The sequence below is a fragment of the Malus sylvestris genome, chromosome 14 (assembly GCF_916048215.2).
Source record: "Malus sylvestris chromosome 14, drMalSylv7.2, whole genome shotgun sequence".
NCBI classification, from domain to species: domain Eukaryota; kingdom Viridiplantae; phylum Streptophyta; class Magnoliopsida; order Rosales; family Rosaceae; genus Malus; species Malus sylvestris.
In genome coordinates this window covers 5,954,804-5,965,113 of record NC_062273.1, presented here as the reverse complement: position 1 = coordinate 5,965,113, position 10,310 = coordinate 5,954,804, and the positions used below count along the sequence as shown (strand labels likewise).

The 10,310-nt window shown below is 42.6% G+C and overlaps 1 long non-coding RNA gene across 1 annotated transcript; it reads right to left on the bottom strand.

The window, feature by feature from the left end:
- Positions 1-567: 567 nt before the first annotated feature.
- Positions 568-1,692, bottom strand: LOC126599676 (uncharacterized). Its single transcript, XR_007615226.1, has 2 exons — positions 1,241-1,692; positions 568-1,008 (listed from the first exon to the last, which is right to left on the bottom strand). It is a non-coding gene; the product is annotated as an uncharacterized LOC126599676 (long non-coding RNA).
- Positions 1,693-10,310: the final 8,618 nt, after the last annotated feature.

Here is a 10,310-nt window from a genome sequence, read left to right as displayed (position 1 = left end):
AGCCTAAACCAAACTATGACTATATTTGAAAAAGTGAAGGACTAACTACATGTGTATATTTAAAACATGTAGTTGTCCTGAAGGACAACACGCAAAAGATTCAAAATCAATACCATTTCTTGCTCCAAGCTAGATACTGGTGTTGCAAGCATGAGTTGGTAGAGTCCGAGCAAGAGATTCAGCCACGGTTTCCCATTAATAGGGAGAAATTCTTCATGAAATCTTTCATCCCTCCCATATATATACGCTAGCGTATACGATGTTATCCATGTAAAGAGTGAATTTCACATTGTTAAAAACGGTGATAACTGAAACACGTGAAAGGTTTCATTAGCATAAAACTTACAAAGAGAAATAATATGCAATCACTTTAAGTTTACACTCTTACGGTTAATTTGAAACCCTCTGGCGGATCATCAAACCAAGTATTCCTCCACTTTTCAACCCACTCCTCTTGCCAATAATTTCCACTCTTCTTTTATTTTATTTTTTAATTGTTTCACTCAATCAAACCATCAAATAACATTTTCTCTCCAGGCTAAAATCTAAAATTTTGCGTAAATTACATTTTACTCCCCAATGCAATTGCAATACTTTATAATATTTTAAAAACATTTCACTCACATTCATTTACTATGATTTCATTTCATTTTAGTACAACTGTTAATCAATTGGTTAAATTGACTGTTAAATAATGATGTGAAAAATATAAGGTCCACATTTTTAATGATGTGGATGCCACCTGTTCGCCATGTGTACAAAAAAAAATTAGTTTAATAAAAATACCAATTTAAATATAAAGCTAATATAAAACAAAACTTAAAAAACACAAGGGGCCCACATCTTCTTCTAATCATCTTCTGAGTCTCTTCTCCCCATCTTCTCCAGCGACGAAAAAAATAATGCAGAATCTTTAAATCGGCCCCAAATTGCAGTACTCAATCGAGCGCTCTCTCGCTCTCACAGGTCCCTCCTTCTTCTTCCTCCCTTGAACTCTCTCCATTATCCCTATCGATGAAACGCCGTCGTTTTCAAACATTTCATGTTTGTAATGAAATTTTACCCAACAAATATTCAACTTTCTAATGAAATTTCACCCAGATGATTGAAAAAACCAACTGGGTATATGAAATTTGACAGATTAGAGGAAACCCCAGATAGAATCAAGACATTATAGCAAAGAAATTTGGTAAAATTGTGAGTTGATTAAGGGAAGAAAAAGAGAAGCAAACGAACAAACCTTGCCGGAGTTGGGGCTGCCAAACCCTACATTCTCAATTCATGCATTTGAGATTGAAAGGTGTGAAGGAGAAAGCCAGGGGCCCCATCGATACGACGCCTCCAACATCCCCACCCCTTCATCTTCCCACTACGCCCAACCCCTGATTCACACTCCATCTACGGGTCCCTCCCTCTTGATTTGAGGAGGGATGCCACCGAGACTATGGAGTAATTCTTCATGACATCACCATAACGACCCTCCCAGACGATTTGTCTCTGTCGTTCGCGAATTCCAAGAGGGTTGCGGACCAAACGTCGTTCCTCTTTGCAAGGGTTTTGTGCGGACTCCAAATTGGATTTCACAGAGGACTAGGTGTGAATTTGTTGACCAACTCAGTCCTCTCGTTCTCTTGGACCTTGGCACTGGTCGGTGAGGTCGTAGGTGGACGTCACGTTGGAGAGGACGTGGTCGGAGTCTCTTGGATCAACCCAGTCCTCTTGTTTTCCGGCAAAGGTGAGGCACTGCGGGGGAGAAGAAGGGTTAGATTAATTTTTGAAGATGATGTGGGCCCTTGTGTATTTTTTATTTTGTTTTATATTTAAATTGGCTTTTATTAAATAATTTTTTTTTGTTTACACATGGAGAACGGGTGACATTCACGTCACTAAAAATATACATTTTATATTTGTCACACTATTACTTAACGATCAATATAATAGATTGATTAACGATTGCAATACAATGAAATGAAATTATAACTACAACAACAACAACAACAAAGTCATTTCCCACTAAGTGGGGTCGGCTATATAAATCCTAGAACGCCATTGCGCTCGGTTTTGTGTCATGTCCTCCGTTAGATCCAAGTACTTAAGTCTTTTCTTAGGGTCTCTTCCAAAGTTTTCCTAGGTCTTCCTCTACCCCTTCGGCCCTGAACCTCTGTCCCGTAGTCACATTTTCGAACCGGAGCGTCAGTAGGCCTTCTTTGCACATGTCCAAACCACCGGAACCGATTTTCTCTCATATTTCCTTCAATTTTGGCTACTCCTACTTTACCTCGGATATCCTCATTCCCAATCTTATCCTTTCTCGTGTGCCCATACATCCCACGAAGCATCCTCATCTCCGCTACACCCATTTTGTGTACGTGTTGATGCTTCACCGCCCAACATTCTGTGCCATACAACATCGCTGGCCTTATTGCCGTCCTATAAAATTTTCCCTTGAGCTTCAGTGGCCTACGACGGTCACACAACACGACGGATGCACTCTTACACTTCATCCATCCAGCTTGTATTCTATGGTTGAGATCTCCATCTAATTCTCCGTTCTCTTGCAAGATAGATCCTAGGTAGCGAAAACGGTCACTTTTTGTGATCTTCGCTAGATTGCTCCGGTCATTAGTGTGGATAAGTATATAAATGGATAGAGATAGGAAAACAAACACAAGATGTACGTGGTTCACCCAGATTGGCTACGTCCACGGAATAGAGGAGTTCTCATTAATTGTGAAGGGTTTACACAAGTACATAGGTTCAAGCTCTCCTTTAGTGAGTACAAGTGAATGATTTAGTACAATGACATTAGGAAATATTGTGGGAGAATGATCTCGTAACCACGAAACTTCTAAGTACCGGAGTGTGGTATCGTCTTGACTTGCCTTATCTGTCTCATAGGTAGATGTGGCATCTTCTCTGGAAGTACTCTTCCTCCATCCAGGGGTGGTATCTGTAACTGGTGGAGATGCACAAGATAATGTATCAATTTCACTTGAAGCTTACTTGTAGTTTCAGGCTTGGTCAAGCGCGATACAAACCATGTAGTAGGAGTCCCCCAAGTCGCCGAGCTAGGGGATCTGCTGAAAGAGGTGACAGACAAGGTAAGCAATCAGAGCTCCGGCTGATTCTTCACATTCTCCCTATCTTGTAGGCAGCATGAAGGATAAAGAGAAGAAAAATGAGAAGAGATGATATGGGATACTTTTGCTTTTGAAGAAGTAACTTTCCACATGCTTATTCTTGAACTGGGCTGGAGGGTTTTCTGGTTTCCTCCAGAGTATAAGGCCGACTGAAGAATTTGAGAGTCAAAACAAGTCCATCAAATCTAGAGTACGTTCGACCCTACTGATATGGGATACTTTTGCTTTTGACAGAGTAGTGGATGTATCGGCACGTGTGCTGTTACGCTTGTCTCCATATGCTTCCTTGTATCCTTCTCACTTGCCCTATCTGTTCCTCAGGCAGATGCGGTATCTTCCCTGGAAGCATAAGATGTTGAAGATGAGTACTCGAGAGCAATGCCAGGTAAGTAATCAGGTAAGGGGCAGTCAGTTCCTGGCTGGAAGCTTGATTCCAAGTGCTGACTGATTGCTCTCTTTCTCCTTGTCTTGCAAGTAAGAACAAGGTCAAAGGAAAAGACAGGGAAAAAGCATGATATAGGATACTCTTGCTTTTAACCCTGATGATATGAGATATTCTTTCTCTAGTATAGCTTGTTTACAGAGGTATTATCGGGGGGAAAGAAAGCTGAATATTTCGAAAGGCTTCGTTGGGAGTGCCCTCTCAGATAAGAGGAAGGGTTGAGCATTTTTACAGGTCTGCCTGTCCGTTGGGGATGGAGGTCGACATATATAGGAGTCTCCCTAACATCAAGTAATAATGATATTCCTTTACCCTGTTTGGTCATAGCACGGTAGTGGGAGCTGCCAGCTTCACATGTATTAACTCTGTCAGAGCACTTTGAAAAAGTGGTCTGTGGTATCTGGAAAGCTGATGTTGCGTGTGAAGATTACAGACAAGCTTTATCTAAGGAGATCCAGCTCTTGAAGTTGGGAAAGTGGTGCCTCTTCGGTTTTCGAACAAGCAATCCTGTCGGGGATCTGGCTCTCGAGATTCGGAGAACGATGCCTCTTCGATTTTTGAGAAAGCAATCCTGCTGGGGGTCTGGCTCTCGAGATTCGGAGAGCGGTGTCTCTTCGATTTTTGAGAAAGTAATCATGTTGGGAGTCTGGCTCTCGAGATTCGGAGGGCGGTGCCTCTTCGATTTTGGAGCAAGCAATCTTGTTGGGAGTGTTTTCTCGAATGTGAGTAAAGGTTGGGCATGTTTGCTAGTTTACCTTGCCACGAAACACAGAGGTTGACACACAGGTACTTTCCAATTATCCAGCAGTGGTACTGTTCCTTTACCCTCTCTTCGATTTTTGAGAAAGTAATCATGTTGGGAGTCTGGCTCTCGAGATTCGGAGGGCGGTGCGTCTTCGATTTTGGAGCAAGCAATCTTGTTGGGAGTGTTTTCTCAAATGTGAGTAAAGGTTGGGCATGTTTGCTAGTCTACCTTGCCACGAAGCACAGAGGTTGACACACAGGGACTTTCCAATTATCCAGCAGTGGTACTGTTCCTTTACCCTCTCTTCGATTTTTTAGAAAGTAATCATGTTGGGAGTCTGGCTCTCGAGATTCGGAGGGCGGTGCCTCTTCGATTTTGGAGCAAGCAATCTTGTTGGGAGTGTTTTCTCGAATGTGAGTAAAGGTTGGGCATGTTTGCTAGTCTACCTTGCCACGAAGCACAGAGGTTGACACACAGGGACTTTCCAATTATCCAGCAGTGGTACTGTTCCTTTACCCTCTCTTCGATTTTTGAGAAAGTAATCATGTTGGGAGTCTGGCTCTCGAGATTCGGAGGGCGGTGCCTCTTCGATTTTGGAGCAAGCAATCTTGTTGGGAGTGTTTTCTCGAATGTGAGTAAAGGTTGGGCATATTTGCTAGTCTACCTTGCCACGAAGCACAGAGGTTGACACACCGGGACTTTCCAATTATCCAGCAATGGTACTGTTCCTTTACCCTTGTGGGTAATAATATGGTAGCTAGACCTTCAAAATTTATGTGTCTAAACTTTGTTAGTGTTGTTTCTTTGCTATTCTTTTACCCTTCTTGGTCAGAGCGATGTAGTGAGAGCTACAAGCTTCACGTGTCTCAACTTTGTCAGAGAACTTTGGCAAAGTTATCTGTGGTACCCATGAGCTACTGTTGCGTGTGGGAAGTGGGTGATTGAATAATACGATTCATGTGCTTTCTACTTCGCCATTAATCTTCGACAGAATGCCCATAATTTCCGTAAAGCTGAGTGTGCATGTGACAGGTGCTGACAAGGCTGGAAAAGTAGGTGCCTCTTCGATTTCTGAGATCGGCCCTCATGGTCTCTGAGCAGCCCAGCTTTTGAGAAAGCAAGCCTCTTCGATTTCTGAGATCGGCATTCGTGGTCTTTGAGCAGCCCAGCTTTTGAGAAAGAAAACGCCTCTTCGATTTCTGAGATCGACCCTCGTGGTCTCTGAGCAGCCCAGCTTTTGAGAAAGCAAACGCCTCTTCGATTTCTGAGTAGGCGCCTCTTCGATTTCTGAAGCTTCGTCGAGTGCAGATTTTTATAGGGGCTGACATTAATTTCCAAAGCACACTTGAATATCCACCAGTAGAAGCTCAATTCTTGCACTTCTAAGATCTTGATTTGTCCGACCTCTTCTCTCTTCAACACCTTTGAAAATGTCTGGCCCCTCCGACCGTCGTTTTGACTTGAACCTTGTTGAAGAGGCAGCCCCGCCTTCTCCAGACAACATATGGCGCCCATCCTTCGTCTCCCATACTGGTCCTCTTACCGTTGGGGATTCCGTGATGAAGAATGATATGACCGTCGCGGTAGTGGCCAGGAACCTTCTCACTCCCAAAGATAACAGACTACTTTCCAAACGGTCTGATGAGTTGGCTGTTAAGGATTCTCTGGCTCTCAGTGTTCAGTGTGCAGGTTCTGTGTCTAATATGGCCCAACGCCTATTTGCTCGAACCCGCCAAGTTGAATCATTGGCGGCTGAAGTGATGAGTCTCAAACAGGAGATTAGAGGGCTCAAGCATGAGAATAAACAGTTGCACCGGCTCGCACATGACTATACTACAAACATGAAGAGGAAGCTTGACCAGATGAAAGAATCTGATGGTCAGGTTTTACTTGATCATCAGAGATTTGTGGGTTTGTTCCAAAGGCATTTATTGCCTTCGTCTTCTGGGGCCATACCGCGTAATGAAGCTCCAAATGATCAACCTCTGATGCCTCATCCTTCTAGGGTTCTGTCCAGTACTGAGGCTCCGAATGATCCCCCTCCGGTGCCTTCTCTTTCTGGGGCTCTACCGACTGCTGAGACTTCTCCTAAACAACCTTTGTGAAGGCTCCCTCTTGTTTGTTTATTTTGACTCAAGTATATGTACATATTTGTAACTTATCGGGGATATCAATAAATAAGCTTTCCTTCATTTCAACGTATTGTGTTAAATACACCAAAGCCTTCTTCGCTAAGTTCTTTGAATTTTCTTTTGTTCAAGCTTGTATGTTGAAGCTTTGTGAGTGGAGCATGTAGGTTGAGGTAGTGTTCCCTTAATTTCCCGAGTGAGGAAAACTTCTCGGTTGGAGACTTGGAAAATCCAAGTCACTGAGTGGGATCGACTATATGAATCTTAGAACGCCATTGTGTTCTGTCCTGTGTCATGTCCTCCGTTAGATCCAAGTACTCTAAGTCTTTTCTTAGGGTCTTTTCCAAAGTTTTCCTAGGTCTTCATCTACCCTTTCGGCCCTGAACCTCTGTCCCATAGTCGCATCTTCTAATTGGAGCGTCAGTATGCCTTTTTTGCACATGTCCAAACCACCGTAACCGATTTTCTCTCATCTTTCCTTCAATTTCGGCTACTCCTACTTTACTCCGGATATCCTCATTCCTAATCTTATCCTTTCTCGTGTGCCCACACATCCAACGAAGCATCCTCATCTCCGCTACACCCATTTTGTGTACGTGTTGATGCTTCACCGCCCAACATTCTGTGCCATACAGCATCGCCGGCCTTATTGCCGGCCTATAAAATTTTCCCTTGAGCTTCAGTGGCATACGGCGGTCACACAACACGCCGGATGCACTCTTCCACTTCATCCATCCAGCTTGTATTCTATGGTTGAGATCTCCATCTAATTCTCCGTTCTTTTGCAAGATAGATCATAGGTAACGAAAACGGTCGCTCTTTGGTATTTCTTGATCTCCGATCCTCACCCCTAACTCTTTTTGGCCTCCATTTGCACTGAACTTGCACTCCATATATTCTGTCTTTGATCGGCTTAGGCGAAGACCTTTCGATTCCAACACTTCTCTACAAAGGTTGAGCTTTGCATTTACCCCTTCCTGAGTTTCATTTATCAACACTATATCGTCTGCGAAAAGCATACACCAAGGGATATCATCTTGAATATGTCCTGTTAACTCATCCATTACCAACGCAAAAAGGTAAGGACTTAAGGATGAGCCTTGATGTAATCCTACAGTTATGGGAAAGCTTTCGGTTTGTCCTTCATGAGTTCTTACGGCAGTCTTTGCTCCTTCATACATATCCTGTATAGTTTGGATATATACTACTCGTACTTCTTTCTTCTCTAAAATCCTCCAAAGAATGTCTCTTGGGACCCTATCATACGCTTTTTCCAAATCTATAAAGACCATGTGTAAATCCTTTTTCCCATCTCTATATCTTTCCATCAATCTTCGTAAGAGATAGATTGCCTCCATGGTTGAACGCCCTGGCATGAACCCGAATTGGTTGTCCGAAACCCGTGTCTCTTGCCTCAATCTATGCTCAATGACTCTCTCCCAGAGCTTCATTGTATGACTCATTAGTTTAATACCCCTATAGTTCATGCAATTTTGTACATCGCCCTTATTCTTGTAGATAGGCACCAAAGTGCTCGTTCGCCACTCATTTGGCATCTTCTTTGTTTTCAAAATCCTATTGAAAAGGTCAGTGAGCCATGTTATACCTGTCTCTCCCAAAACTTTCCACACTTCGATTGGTATATCGTATGGGCCTACTGCTTTTCTATGCTTCATCTTCTTCAAAGCTACAACCACTTCTTCCTTCCGGATTCTACGATAAAAAGAGTAGTTTCTACACTCTTCTGAGTTACTCAACTCCCCTAAAGAAGCACTCCTTTCATGTCCTTCATTGAAAAGATTATGAAAATAACCTTTCCATCTGTCTTTAACCGCGTTCTCTGTAGCAAGAACATTTCCATCCTCATCCTTGATGCACCTCACTTGGTTTAGGTCCCTTGTCTTCTTTTCCCTTGCTCTAGCTAGTTTATAGATATCCAACTCTCCTTCTTTGATATCTAGTCGCTTATACATATCGTCATAAGCCGCTAACTTAGCTTCTCTCACAGCTTTCTTCGCCTCTTGCTTCGCTTTTCTATACCTTTCACTATTTTCATTGGTCCTATCCTTGTATAAGGCTTTACAACATTCCTTCTTAGCCTTCACCTTTGTTTGTACCTCCTCATTCCACCACCAAGATTCCTTTTGGTGTGGGGCAAAGCCCTTGGACTCTCCTAATACCTCTTTTGCTACTTTTCGGATACAACTAGCCATGGAATCCCACATTTGGTTAGCTTCCCTCTCTCTATCCCACACACACTGGGTGATTACTTTCTCTTTGAAAATGGCTTGTTTTTCTTCTTTTAGATTCCACCATCTAGTCCTTGGGCACTTCCAAGTCTTGTTCTTTTTTCTCACTCTTTTGATATGTACATCCATCACCAACAAGCGATGTTGATTAGCCACGCTCTCTCCTGGTATAACTTTGCAATCCTTACAAGTTATACGATCCCCTTTCCTCATTAGAAGAAAATCTATTTGTGTTTTTGACGACCCACTATTGTAGGTGATCACATGTTCTTCTCTCTTCTTAAAGAAGGTGTTGGCTAAGAAGAGATCATATGCCATTGCAAAATCCAAGATAGCTTCCCCATCCTCGTTTCTCTCCCCAAAACCATGGCCACCATGAAAACCTCCATAGTTGCCTGTCTCCCTGCCCACGTGTCCATTTAAATCTCCTCCTATAAATATCTTCTCCGTCTGAGCAATTCCTTGCACCAAGTCTCCAAGGTCTTCCCAAAATTTCTCATTCGAACTCGTATCCAACCCTACTTGAGGTGCGTACGCACTAATCACATTGATAAGTTCTTGTCCTATTACAATCTTGATTGCCATGATTCTATCTCCTACCCTCTTGACATCTACAACATCTTGTATCAAGGTCTTGTCCACGATGATGCCAACACCGTTTCTCGTTCTATTTGTGCCCGAATACCATAGTTTAAACCCTGAGTTTTCTAGATCCTTTGCCTTACGACCAACCCACTTAGTTTCTTGTAGGCACATAATATTTATCCTTCTCCTCACAATAACTTCTACTACTTCCATAGATTTTCCCGTCAAGGTTCCTATATTCCACGTTCCTAAACGCATTTTGCTCTCTTGAACTCTACCCTTCTGTCCTAGCTTCTTCACCCTTCCCCGTCTAATAGGATCAAAGTACTTCTTTTGTGTGTCCCGTGTAAAGTTGATAGGAGCATATGCTCCCAAACAACTTTGAGTGGAGTCGTTCGAAAAGAAGTTTCTATAGCCCCCTTGCTCATTTAACACTGCATCCGGGTGCCGATGAAGATACAACGACCCTTGCTCACTTATCATTGTGCTCGGGCCACACAGCGCGCCACTTACGGGTGACGCCCTAACTTTAGCGCGATTTCGTTCTGGATTCATTTTCATAAGGATTCGAATAAAATGTAATTTATTTTAAATTTTTTAATTCAAAAAACTTGAGTTTTATCTCAGTAACCGTTTTTCTTCCTCATTTTTAGGAGAAATTTTTCCATGAGTCAGGTACATAGGACAACTGGTATTCCCTCCTATAAATATCTGACACCTAGGATATTATCTTCTTAAACTACTCAATCTTTAAATCTCAATGTCCAGAATATAATTAAAATTAAATTAATAAAAAGTTGATAAAGAAAACATGCAAATGACTCAAGTTACCCTTCTGAATCTGGAACCCTCTGCCCTACCCCCACCATTCCTCCCCGTCCCTCACCTCTGTTAACTTTTCTCTAATTTCTTTCTCCTCTCTCTCTCATTTTTTTTTTCTTTCTCCTCCTCTCTTACACTGGAGAAAAACACAGGAAGGCCGACCACTTCACCATCAGTTAGATCGGCGTTGGACGCGCC